Genomic DNA, 13,982 nt, shown 5'->3' with positions numbered 1-13,982 from the left:
ATACAGTTTCTGTCACCTTCTTAATCTTCACTCTATTCCCCCATCATTATATTCCTGACAGTGCATCAGCAATGCTATTATCCTTTCCAGCAATATGAACAAATTTTATGTTATAAAACTGAATTAGCAAACACCACTGAAACAGTCTAGCATTTTGATTCTTAAACTATGTCAAAGGCCAAGGGATTACAGTCAGTGAATATTTGTTATTTTTTGTGTATGTGACAGAAATAAGTTTCAAAATATTGAAGGGCCGGTAGCAATCCCCAATTCCTTTCTACTTTAAAATGCTTCTTTTGATTTTGTTTCTTAGAAAAGTATCCTCCTGCATTTCTTTTTATATTTGAATCATCTTCTTGCAATAAAACTATACACTATATATCCCACGTCACTAGCATTAATCACCATTTTAGGGGGTTTAGCAAAATAAAGTGTGTCCAACACCACTTCATTCATTAGGATTGCCTTCAGCTTCTCAAGTCATTTGGAACTCTTTTGACCATATTACTTTTGCTTGCTTTTGTAATAGGTTTGTTAGGGGGACAACTTTAACACCACTGTTAGGCAAAAACTTTCAACAGAAGCCACAAGGGTCCCAAAAATCTCATGATTTCCTATTTAATTTTAGGAATAGGGAATTCTGTCAAAGCCTTTATCTTCAGCCTTCTCAGCAACATTTGCCCTTGTTCTACTACATGTCCTTGATAAGTTGTCATTGTCTTTTTGAACTCGCTCTTACCACTACCACTGGTCAATAACCAGTAACTGTTTAAATCAAACTGCCAATTGCATTGCATGTTCTTCCCAGGTGCTGGTTTATAAAAATATATTACAGAAGTAAACCAATGTAATTAACAACACTAGATGTGAATTGGTCATAATGTTTTGAAAGTATCTGGAACATTCTTTTAACCTGAAAAGCGTGATTCACCAATGATTTAACCCATGTGATATAAAAAGAGCAGCTATCTCCTTAGTTCTCAATTTCAACTTCATTTTCCAGTATCCCTTCAATAAATCAGTTTTAGCAAAGAATGAGGCACTGACAATGAATACAACCTTCAAATCAAGGAAATGTGTATGAATCTTTTGCTGCTGTATTTACTTTAATTTGTGCAGAATCTAGTTAACCCGTCAGTTTAGGAACGAATGCTACAGCAGAGCTCTAATTGCTTTGACTGGGCTCAATCAGGTGATTTTCTGACATATTGAATGTGTTTTCATCTGCGCTTATTTTTCTGGACTTAAACAAGAAGGATGTTGTTTTATTGATGCATGCTCTCCCACATCCACACCATGTCTGGCTAAAGTTGTACACCCTGGTTTATATTGACAGATTTCCTTTTACTCCAGAGGTAACTTCATTAGATCCTTGTATGGAACTTCCTCTAATGTGAGAAAATGATATCCAACTATGCTATAATTTCAGTCTTGGCTAAAGGAGGTCAGAAGGTTCAATTTGTGAATTGTCTATATTTCCTTCTGCCTCACTCTCACTGTCTTTGTCATTATTCACTATTACAAGCTGCCTTCCTTGCTCCTTCTTATCTTCCTTTCTCCAATGTACCATTCAACATGCTAATATAACACAACTAGTTTTTCTCCCTTTAATTGGGGGTGTCTACCAGATAATTCATTTTATGGGCCTACTTACTTAAGCTTGTATGTACCACTAAATCTTAGCTTCACAGGTTCCCCCTGTAAAGGTAACTATACTGACGTTTCATCTTCAGTTTCAAACCTTCTTGTTTCAGCACGATTGTCTGCCTATTCTATCTTCTTTGCCCGTGAAGATTTTAAATGCTCCTGAACTACTTTGTACACTCTCGTAAGTCTCTCGGAACACAAGAACATATCTAACATAAAGAATATATCCTTCGATTCTAAAAAATTTCCTTGATCAAATTTAGTGGATCTCTTATCTCATGACCATAACTTAAGTTGAGTGGACCCTACGTTATAGGTTCATTTGACAAGCTTCTGATAGCAACCAATGTTAAATTCACACGTTTGCCCCAGTTATGAGGATATTCATGACAATATGCTTTAATTACAAACAAAAACAGAAATTGATGGAAAATCTCAGCAGGTCCTTTATTCATTCATGGAGTGAGGGTGTCGCTGGCTAGGCAGCATTTATTGCCCATCCCTAATTGCCTAGAGGGCAGTTAAGAGTCAACCACATTGCTGTGGGTCTGGAGTCACATGTAGGCCAGACCAGTTAAGGACGGCAGTCTCCTTCGCTAAAGACATTAGCAGCATCTGTGGAGAGAAATCAAAGTTAATGTTTTGGGTCCAGTAACCCTTCTTCAGAACTTAGTTTTCAAAAAGTGGTCTCACCTGTACAGCCACAACGTAACGTTCCAACTCCTGTACTCAATGTTCTGACGCAGAAAGCAAGTGTGCCAAATGCCTTCAAATTCAACGTAGGTCCTTCCAGCTTACTTCCTCACATCTCACAATCTTTACTTGTGTGCCTCAGGAACAACTGCATACATACCAGAATAGTTTTTTTGTTTAAGTGCATCACAATCTATAAACATGTCCTTTGAAAGCAAGGTATAGCTCTACCTGTCAATCAACCTTGCATAAGCAGTGACCAGTTTTCCTTCTGCCATGTCATTTTTGTTTTTTTTTGAATGAAATAAAGAATGTCCCCACTTTCTTTAACAGTCCTTGTACACAAATATGTATTTGCAATAATACCCTTTCTGACTAACAAAATGCATCATCTCTCATCTTCTGCAGTAAATTTCAATCTGCTATATGTCTATTGTTCTGCTAACCTACATTCCCTTCTCACTATTTACTACATTTACAAGTTTTGTATCATCTATAATTTTAAGACAATGATTGGTGTAAGTTTTCCCACCTGCAGCTCTTTTCTTCAATGCTTTGAAGAGCTGTCTTCATTCCTAACTGATTAATAAGTTAGTGATTTTGTTTGAGGGAGAAATGTCTAAGACAGCAAAGGAACATTCCATGGAATTGTTTTCATCAGCTTTAGTTTCCATAAAATCATGGTTTGCTGTTTCATATCCAAAAAGCAGCAACCCCAACAGGTTAATTAATCTCAACTGAATCTCTTAAGTCACCAAAGCCTTACCAGACCATAGGGCTGTTTTCCAACTAGAGAGAGAGAGGACTGGTAATGGTTTAACATGAGGGTCACCACACCTCAGCTTAGAGGAAAGGTTGAGAAGGAGAATCCTTCATTGTAATCTCAGCTGGTGCAGGAATTGAATCCACGTTGTGTACATCACACTGCATCATAAATCAGCCATCCAGGCAACTGAGCTAACTAATCGACCCCCAACCCCACCAAAACCATATGTTCGCTTGCAATGATGCTACTGTCTAATAACTCTAATATTAACACTTTCTTACTGTCTCAGTGTGATACTATTCAAGCTATCTTCATCATCATTAACATTGGCAGTCCTTCGCAGTCAAGGATGACTCTCTTCCTCTCTCAGGATGAGTGCGTAGGTGGCTGTACAGACCAATGTGGCTACCACAGGCTGTGTTACACTTCAGGCAGAAGGCGGTCACAGGAAAGGGTGGATGGGACATTGGTGTGGCAGCACATTCCTTTCACTGTTTTCACTTGGCTTCCACTTTTTCCAACTGCAAGTCTCGAGATGCTCGTCAGCTTCCTGGATGTTCCTCCTTCACTTTGGCCAGTCTTTGGCCAGTGATTCCCAGGTGTCTGTGGGAATGTCACACTTCGTCAGCAGGGCCTGGAGGGTGTCCCTGAAGCGCTTCCTCTGTCCATCTGGGGATTGCCTGCCATTTCAGGGCTGGGAGTAGAGCACCTGCCTGGGGAGTGTTTTGTCGGTTATACAGACTAAATGCCCAGCACATTGCAACCAATCAAGGGTGGTCCATACCTCATTGAGGACCTTCGTGCTGGTGCGTCTTTCTTCCCAGCAAATTTGCAGGATCTTGCACATGCAGCGTTGGTGGTATTTCTCTAGTGCCTTGGGCTATCTGCCATAGACAGTCTGCATCTCAGAGCCATATAGGAGGGCAGGATCCACCACACCTCTGTACACCATGAGCTTGGTGTTGGATCTGATGCTGTTGTCTTCAAACACCGTTTTCCTCAGGTGGCCAAAGGCTGCACTAGCACACTGGATGTGCTGGATCTCCTCATCAATAGCTGCTTTGGCCGACAGGACACTGCCGAGGTGTTGGAAGTGGTCTATGTTCTCTAAGGCCTCCCCCTGGACCTTGATGATCAGGGGGTTCGCTCCAAATGCCAGGCCAGGTTGGTGGAGGACCTTCATCTTGCAGATGTTCAGGATGAGAACCATGCTCTCATATGCCTCTGTAAAAGTGCTGTCAATGCTGTCTATATTTGTAATAGGGGCATGACATACAAGTAAATCAAAAGTTAACATTTTCTGACCTTTACTGAATATGTCAATATAAGTATTAAAGTCCATTTCAGTTTAGCTAACCTCTAATTCTCCCTTTGGCAGCAGAATTTCTACTAACTATAAGCTGAGGGTCACAGCATGAGTCATTTTTATTTGCTGTTTTAATAAACTTATTGTGTTGCAAATCGAGAAATCGAGCTTTAACATTGTAATTCTACAAGATTGTTTGTGTCAAGTATTATTGCTGATAAGGCATGATGGACAAAGTCTGCACTGTAATCCATAGTTTTACAATATATTATACATTGATGTACCATGAAACCAAAGACTACCTACAATTCTTTTGGGGCCAGAACCAGCATACTATGTCTCAAAAGGAGAAGTTCGATTTAATCTAAATGGTCTCTCTGTAGAAATATTATACATCATTATTTAAAGTAAAAGCTCTTAAGCTCTTATCTTGCCTGTATTGATTCCACGCTGAGAAACTGTAGGCAATGTATCTCCTTCGCTTCTCAATTCAACTGTAGCTTTCAAACAGTTATGGATTTTCCTATCTGGAAGCCATAGAGGTCTACTGCAGAGAGAAAGGCCCTTCTGCCCATCAAATCTGTGCTGATCAAAAACAACCACCTAATTATTCTAAGCTATTCTGATGATATTAACTGAGAGTGCACAACTTGAAAATAGTAAGTGGAAATAGTTTGATCTTCAGTGAGGTTTGTATCTGTGTTCTCTTGGAGTCTGACGCATAAGCAAAGGGAAATTTCTAGTTTTATATGAATGGCAAAAACCAGCTGGCAGAGAGATAAGTTCTGAGATCCAACCAGATACTATTTGTTCCTGATTTCAGCAGAGACTTTTGTATAGGTGGTCCAGAGATTCTCTCAAAGCTCCCAAGGTCAGAAAAGACACAATAATTATCTCTTACCAGATGTGATAGTTAATTCTAGCTGACCTGATTACACAAAAGAAGGAAGCTCTTGCCTCTGTTTAATGAGATTGATAACATTATTGTTTGAATGAGATCTGATCTCTCAGAGTGAACATTAAAGATCTGTCAATACACTGTTGGAGCAGACCACAACTGTTTACCCCATTGACATGGTCAATATTTATCCTCAGTCAACATCACTAAAAATAATACCTGTTGCAGTGAAAAGAGCATTTGCTGATAAGTGGATGGAAGTGCTCTTTTACTTTTTATTTCCTGATGTTCAACATCGAGAAGACCAGGATTTCAAAAGCTATGAGTGGTGAGTTTTGGCAATATTCATAAATGACATTACAGGGAAAACTGTAAGCTCTGTTGGGACAGGGAGCCAAAACCGGATGTGCCACTATCTTGGTAAGCAAGGCCAGGTGAGTATTTCTACTGTCCAAGCTTTAATGCAAAAACTGATCCTTAGATTAGATGAACAGCATTTAAAGTACAAGGGATAAGGTGAAATCCCTGGTACATATTTCATATTCTTTCAACTAGAGAAAGAGAGTGTCATAGTATTATAGTTCAAAAAAAGGCCATTCAGACCAGCACCAACTCTCTGAAAAGCATCCCACCCATACCTGGCCCCCACTCCCCCACGTCCCCTTTTTAGTAACTGCGCATATCTTTGAACACTACAAGGAAATTTATCATGGCCAATCCACCTAACCTATACATCATTGGACTGTGGGAGGAAAATCCACACAGGCATTGGGAGAACATGCAAACGCAATGCAGACAGTCACCTGAGGCTGGATTTGAACCTGGCCCTGTGGGGCAGCAGTGCTAACTACTTTGCCACCCAGGGACCTGGGTTTGAATAATTTAAGGGTATATCATGGCATGGCCGCTCAGCCATGTGGAATGCTCTTCCTGTGGGATGTGGAAAGTTCGGGACATTTTCAGTGTCCAGGGTGACCAGATGTCAGGAAATGTCTTCAGGTGCAGCCACAGAAAATTGTGCTTCAGGTCTGGAGAGGCAGTAGGAGTCAAAATGGAATGTCCAGAGGCTGGATTTGGAATATAAACTGGAAAAGAGAGGAATTGAAAGACATTAGTCATAGATTCATAGTGTCTTACAGCACGGAAACAGACTTTCAGTCCAACTGGTCCATGCCGAACATAATCCCAAACTAAACCAACCCCAGCTGCCTGCTCCTGGCCCATATCCCTCCAAATCTTTCCTATACATGTGTCTATCCAAATGTCTCTTAAATGCTGCAATTGTACTCACATCCACCACTTCCTCAGTAAGTTCATTCCACATGCGAATCACCCTGTGTGTAAAAAAATTGCCTCGTCTTTTTTAAATGTGCACACTAGACTTGAAATCGCCCATCCTAGTGAAAAGACAACTACCATTAACTCTATCTATACCTCTCATTATTTTATAAACTTCTGTCAGATCCCCTCCCAACCTCCTACACTCAGGTAAATAAAGTCCCAACCTATCCAGCCTTTCTTTCTAATTCAAACCTTCCATATCTGGCAAGATTCTGGTAAATCTCTTCTGAACCCTCTCCAGCTTGATAACATTTTTCCTATAACTGGGCGACCAGAACCGGACACAGTATTCCAGAAGAAGCCTCGCCAATGTCCTATACAACCTCAACATGACTTTCCAACTGCTATACTCGAAGGACTGAGCAATGAAGGCAGGCATGCCAAACGTAGATAACAAGAACTGTAGATGCTGGATTCAGAGTCAATACAGTGTGGAGCTGGAGGAACACAGCAGGCCAGGCAGCATCAGAGGAGCAGGAGAATCGACATTTTGGGCCTGGACCCTTTATCCGGACTCCTGAATTGAACCATGCCAAACACCTTTTTAACCATATGTGACGCAAATTCAAAGAATTATGTACTTGCACTTGTTCTCCAACACTACCCAAGGCCTTACCATTAATTATAAGAAGCCCAACTATTGTCTGTTGCACCAAAATGCGACAACTTTCATTTTTCCAGACTGAACTTCATCTGCCATTTTTCAGCCCATTGACCCATTTGATCAAGGTCCCTTTGTAACGTTAGAAAACCTTTTTCACTGTCTGCTGTGCCACTAATTTTGGTGTTGTCTGCAAACTTACTAACCATGCCTTCTATACTCTCATCCAAATCATTTATATAAGTGACAAACAAAAGAGGACCCAGAACTGATCCCTATGGAACACCACTGGTCACAGGCTTTCAGTCCAAAAAACAACCCTCCACTCTTTCTCTCTGTCTCCTCTCATTGAGCCAATTATGTATCCAATTGGCAAGCTCACCCTGAATCCCAAATGACCTAACTTACTAATTAGTCTACCATGTGAAACCTTGTCAAAGGCTTTACTAAAATCCAAAAAAACATCTACTGCACTGCCATCATCAACCTTTTTGGTAACTTCCCCAAAAAACTCAATTAAGTTTGTGAGACACAATTTTCCTTGCACAAAACCATGCTGATGATCCCTAATCAATTTTTATCTCTCTAAATGTCCATGAATCCTATCTTTTATAAATCACCTTCAACAATTTACCCACAACTGAAGTCAGACACACAGATCTAGAGTTCCTCGGTTTCTCCTTACAACCTTTCTTAGACAAAGGTACAACATTAGCTATCTTCACCCATAGTTAAAGATGATGCAAATATTTCTGCAAGGAGTCTCATAATTTCCTCCCATACTCTCCACAATGTTCTGGGATATATTAGATCGATCATGTCCTGGAGTTTACCCGCCATTATATTTTGTAAGACCTCCCACTTCCTAATGTTAACTGTCTTTAAAAAATCAAAGTTTGTTTCTCTGCCTTCTGTAGACTCCATTTCTTTCACTACAGTAAAATCTGATGTGAAATATTCATTTAGCATCTCTCCCATCTCCTGGGGTTCAACACAAAGACAACCTCTTTGATCTTTAAGAGACCATATCCTCTCTCTAGTTACCCTCTTGCACTGAATGTATTTGTAGAATCTCTTTATATTATCTTTAACCTTATCTACCAAAAGCTATCTTATATCCCCTCTTTGCCATTTTGATTTTTTTCTTCTTAAGAACACCCCTACACTCTTTATACTGATTAAGAGATTCAATTGAACCAAATTGTTTATGTCTAAAATAAGGTTCTCGTTTATTCTTGACCTGAACCTCAACATCTTTATTCATCCATTGTTCTCTAATCTTACCAGCTTTACCCTTCACTCTAATAGGAACATAATACCTCTGAAATATCATCATCACACTCTTGAACGCCTCCCACTTGTCAGACATCCTCTTACCTGCGAACAGTCTACTCCAATCAACTTTAGAAAGTTCTTGTCTCATACCATTAATGTTTGCCTTACTCCAATTAAAACTTTAACTTTTATGGAAGGCCTACCCTTTTCCATAACCATTTTGAAATTAATAGAATTATGATCGCTAGACTCAAGGTGTTCAGTTATTTGCCTGCTTTATTGCCCAAAAGAAGGTGTAGTTTACTCCTTCTATAATAAGAGCATCCACATATTGATAAAGAAAATTTTCTTGAATGCATTCGACAAATTCTTCACCATCCAAACTTTTAACACAATGGTTGCCCCAGTTAATGTTTGGAAAATTAAAATACTCCACTATTACAACCTTATTATACTTACATATATCTGAGATCTCCCTACATATTTGTTTCTCAATTTCCCTCTTACTATTGGGGGTCTACACTACAATCCCACAAAAGTGATCATTCTTTTTTTATTTGTAATTTTTACCCATATATTTTCACTGGGCGATTTTTCAGAAATATCTTCCCTAGTTATAGCAGTAATGTATTCCTTAATCAAAAATGCCATCCTCCCTCCTTTCTTGCTTCATTTTCTAGCCTTCCTATTGCATTCAAAACCCAGAACATTGAGCTGCCAGTCTTGTCCATTTCTCAGCAAAGTTTCTGTATCAGTTAAAAACTCGTACTGGCGACATTAATGGGACTGAGAGCTGATAAATACCAAACGCCTTATTTACATTACATGAAGGAGATAACCATGAAAATATTGTATGTGTTGGTTTTGTCTCCCAAAATTCTGTAAATGCTGGAACATTCCAACAGTTTGGAGCTTGGCAAATGCAAATCCATAAGAATTACAGTCCAGTTAACCTAATATTGGTAAATATGGAAAATGCCTGTGTCTATTATATAGGATGAAGTAACTGGGCACTTAGAAAGTACCAGAAGTATTGCATAAAGTCAACATTGATTTATGAGAGTGAAATCATGTTTGACAAACCAATCGAGTTTGTTGGCTAGTTGGATAGATGAGGGAGTATCAGTGGATGTAGTGTTATATAGATTTTCAGAGTGCTTTGCAAAATCACAGCACATAGGATTCAGGGTAATACATCGGTATGGATTTAGATTTGGTCAGCAGATTGGGAATAAACGAGTCATCTTCAGAGTGGAAGGAGATGGTGAGTGGGGTACCATGGAGATTAGTGCTTGGACCCAACTATTCTCAATATATGTATATTAACAATTTGGATAATGCAATCAAAAGTAACATTATCAAGTTTACCAATGACACAAAACCAGACAGGATTGTGAGTGGTAAGGAAGATATAAATAGGCTTCAGGGATTTAGACAAGTTGAGTGATGGAGCAAATGAGTGGCAGATGCAGTATAATGTGTGAAGTTGTCCACTTTAGCATGAAAAACAGAATGGCAGGCATTATTTAAATGGTGATAGGTTAGAAAGTATTGAAGTACAAAGGAACTTTGGTGTCCTTGTGCATCATTCATCGAAAGGAAGTGTGCAGCACAGCAAGCAGTTAGGAAGGCAGATGGTTTGTTGGAATTCATTGCAATGGGATTTGAGTATAGGAGCAAGGAATTCTAGCTGCCGATGTACATGGCCTTGGTAAAACCACGCCTCAGGTATTGCATACAGCCAGTGCATGGAACAGTTCCATTCTGGAGTCTGTTCGCAAGTCAGAGTGCAATGCAGGACAAGGAAAGCAGCCATTCTTAAGTACAGGAATATTTCAAGTCTTTAAATTTTAAACTATATATGGGATCACGTTCATAATTACAAATGTTCATAAGCTAGACATCCGTAAATTGGGGATTCTCTACACAGTTTTTAACTCCTTACCAAAGAAAATATTTACTTGCCATATTGGGAGTGCAGTGGAGGTTTACCAAACTGATTCATGAGGTAAAGTAAAACAAAATTCAAAATTATTTTACAAGACTATTAAGGATAAAAGGATAACTAATGAAAGAGTAGAGCCCATTGAGGACCACACTGGTAAATTGTACATGGAACTGAAGGACACTGATAGAGTTCTAAATGAATACTTTGTGTTGGTGTTCACTAGCGACTGAGATGATGTGGGTCTGGAAATCAGGGAGCAGAATTGTGATATACTTAAAGAAATTACCGCAGACAGAGAGCAGGTTCTGAGTAATCTGGCAGGCTTAAAAGTATATAAATCTCCGTGATGGATGAAAAGTACCCCAGACTCTTGAGTGAGGTAGAGAGGACGTAGCAGGAATCCTGGCAATAATTTTCATTTCCTCTCTGTCCATTAGGGATATGTCAGTGGACTGGAGGACAATCAACATGGTACTCATATCCAAACAGGGAACAAAGCATAAACCGGGAAACTACAGGATAGTTAGACTAACCTCAGCAGTGGGGAGATTATTGGAAGCAACTCTAAGGATACAAAATTAATCTGCACTTGGAGAGGCAAGGATTAATCAAGAACAATCAGCATGGTTTTGTTAAGAGGAGGTCATGTCTAACTAACCTGACTGAATTTTTTGATGAGGTAACCAGGTAACCTGTAGATGAAGACAATGCATTTGACTTAGGCTTTAGTGAGACTTTGATAAGGTCCAGCATGACAGACTGAGAGTAAAGGTAGGAGCCCATGGGATCCAAGGAAATTTGGCCAATTAGGTCCAGAATTGGCTGAGTGACAGGAAGCAAAAGGTAATGGTGGAAGGGTGCTTTTTTGAAGTTGGAAGTCTGTGTCCAGTGAGCTTCTGCAGGGCTCAGTTTTTAGGCACTTGCCTTTGTGGTTTACATAAACAATCTAAATGTGAATGTAGGACGGTTGACCATAAATCACAGATGATGTGAAAATTGATGGGGTGGCAAAGAGTGAGTAAGACAGCCTTAGATTACAGGGGGATATTGATGGGCTGGTCATTGGCAAACAGAATTCAATCTGGATAACTGTGAGGTTGGATTTGATAGGACAAACAAGACGAGGTCCCTGGGAAGCAGCAAGGATCAGAGGAAGCTTGGTGAGCATAAAGGATATTTTTGTTACTAGCCAAGGCATATACTTCACGAACAGAGAGGTTATGCTGGAATTATATAAAAAGTCAGTTATGCCACAACAAGAGTATCATGTGCAGTTCTGGGATCCACATCATAGAATGAATATGATAGTACTGGAGAGGGTGCGGGGGCATTTACCAGAATGTTACCTGGGCTGGAGAGTTTTAATTATGAAAAGAGATTAGATAGACTGGGGTTGCTTTCCTTGGAGCGGAAGAATCTGGTGGAGGGGGGTACATGATTGAGATGTATTGAATTATGAGGGGCATATTCAGGAAGAAACTTTACCCCTTGGTGGAGGGATCAATGACATAGATTATGACATAGAGGGGGCATACATTAAGGTTAAAGGTATGAGGTTTAAAGGGGATATGAGGAAAATTTTTTTCTCCCAATCCCAGAGAATGGTGGCAATCAAGAACTCACCATCTATAAGAGTACGAGAGACAGAAACTCTTATAACATTTAAGATGTACACTTGGAAAGCCAAAGCATAGAAGGCTGTCATTAGGTGGTTGTTTTTCACTAGTACAGACTTGATGGGCTGAAGGAACTTGTTCTGTTTTGTAGATCTCTCTATGTATATAGTAGGAGGAGACATTGGGTCAACTAGCCCTGGATTTATTAGAGTCACAATTCAACTCTCCTTTCCTCACTCAACCTTATTGCTCCTTCAACAGTATTTTTTTTTATCAACCTATGCCTTCATATAACTTATAATTTAAATATTTCCAATTTAAAAATGTAATCTTAATGGTTAATTTTGGGATTTTGGAAGAAAATTATGATACATGTTGCCTTGTATTGTATGGATCAGCATTGTGCTGAATTTCCCTGTGTTTTGCTTCAATCTACAGAAAATTTCAAATTGAAAGTGAATATATGTCTGATACTTTTTGAACTTAATAAAGCTTTGTGTTAGACAATTCATAAAGAACATATCTCTGTTGTTATAGACTATTCAGAGGAGGTGGGTAAATGTGCTTGTGTAGTTATTGAATAAATATCATATTAGATGAACAAAGTAAATTGCAAATGCCATGTTTAAATTCACCTTATTAAAGTATATACAAATTTGGTTGGTATTCAATAATCAAATGTATATTTTTGTTCAATAATTTTGTATTAATTCTACCACAGCCAAAATTTCTTCATTGTGGAGGCTTTGGTACCTGATTTTTTCTGAGACAACAGCCTTTCCATCAGGATGAAAATGGTGAAAATTGCTGGAAGTTGGAAGCATTCCCATTACAACACCACCCTCCCGCCCCCACCCCGCAACCCCTTACCCCTCAGCCATGCGAATTATTGTGGGGGCAGCAATGGAGTTGGTTTCTGATTTGTGAATGTACAGTTTATAAAGGCAGCTATCCAATTAAATCATCAACTTCTTCCAATCTTGCTTGACTTCACTGAGGTAAGTGTCTGCAACAAAAATACGCAGATTAGGCCATGTAAGAGCAGATTTGAATCTTGTGAATTTACTTGGATAGTGTCTTAGTTCAGTATTAAGGCAAATGGTCATTTGGTGGAAGTAGGGAGAGATAAGGAACTTTTTCAGAAAGGTAAAGTATGTTCTGAGAGAGTTCAGTTGCCTTTTGGGGATTGTTAAAATAGACATGCTTGTATGCAAAATGGCCATAAATAAAGTATCAAAGAACTGCCTAGACTATCCAAACATTTAATCTCTTTCTGTTTTTGTTTGAAAAAAACGAAAGTTAAAAATGTGTTTTCTATTTCATGCTTTCAGATGACTTAGCTTGAGGATTGGTGTTCCTGAATTAACACTGCTTTGCAAGTTTTATAAGGATCTATTTTCACAGTGGGGTGCCTTCCATTTTAGAGTTCAAATGCCAACTATAAATTGTTTGGACTCTTTTGTGTGAGACAATGAATGGCAATGCTTGTTGTCATTGAATAAAATGTTCATTTTTTATAAGACTTCCTTAAGATGAAGGTGTTTTGATATACTAAATGTTATTTTATGAATGAGAGGTTCTTTCAATATTATCAAAACTGCAATAAATTTAATTTCTTTAATAGAATATTATACTTTTCTTCTAGGTTGCTCCTGTGCCTTGCCATTGGTGAATACTATGTCAGTTAGCATGGTAGGTAAAAGGACAAAGGTTAGGCGTAGGATTTGCCTGAGTTAACACATCGTTGGTATGGAGGCTGTAAAGGATCAAAGGTTAGTAGAGCGGCATAGTTTGACATGAAAGGTATGGTGAGTCTTGGATGAAGGTAGAGGCAACTTGGTGTCATGTGTCTGCAAGAACAGAGAATGGCAAGAGTGTGGGCACCAAGAGG

At 39.1% G+C, this 13,982-nt stretch overlaps 1 long non-coding RNA gene across 1 annotated transcript in view; it reads right to left on the bottom strand.

Moving 5' to 3' along the window:
* Nucleotides 1-5,645: 5,645 nt before the first annotated feature.
* The window catches only part of LOC125483036, a 70,292-nt gene continuing 61,955 nt past the window's right edge, over nt 5,646-13,982 (bottom strand). The window contains exon 3 of the long non-coding RNA XR_007262036.1: nt 5,646-6,395. This is a non-coding gene — a long non-coding RNA (uncharacterized LOC125483036). The remainder of the gene's footprint in view (nt 6,396-13,982) is intronic.

The sequence above is a fragment of the Rhincodon typus genome, chromosome 4, assembly GCF_021869965.1.
Source record: "Rhincodon typus isolate 14 chromosome 4, sRhiTyp1.1, whole genome shotgun sequence".
Classification (NCBI taxonomy): domain Eukaryota; kingdom Metazoa; phylum Chordata; class Chondrichthyes; order Orectolobiformes; family Rhincodontidae; genus Rhincodon; species Rhincodon typus.
Note: the sequence above shows the minus strand (reverse complement) of the source record. Positions and strands in the feature narration are given on the sequence as shown.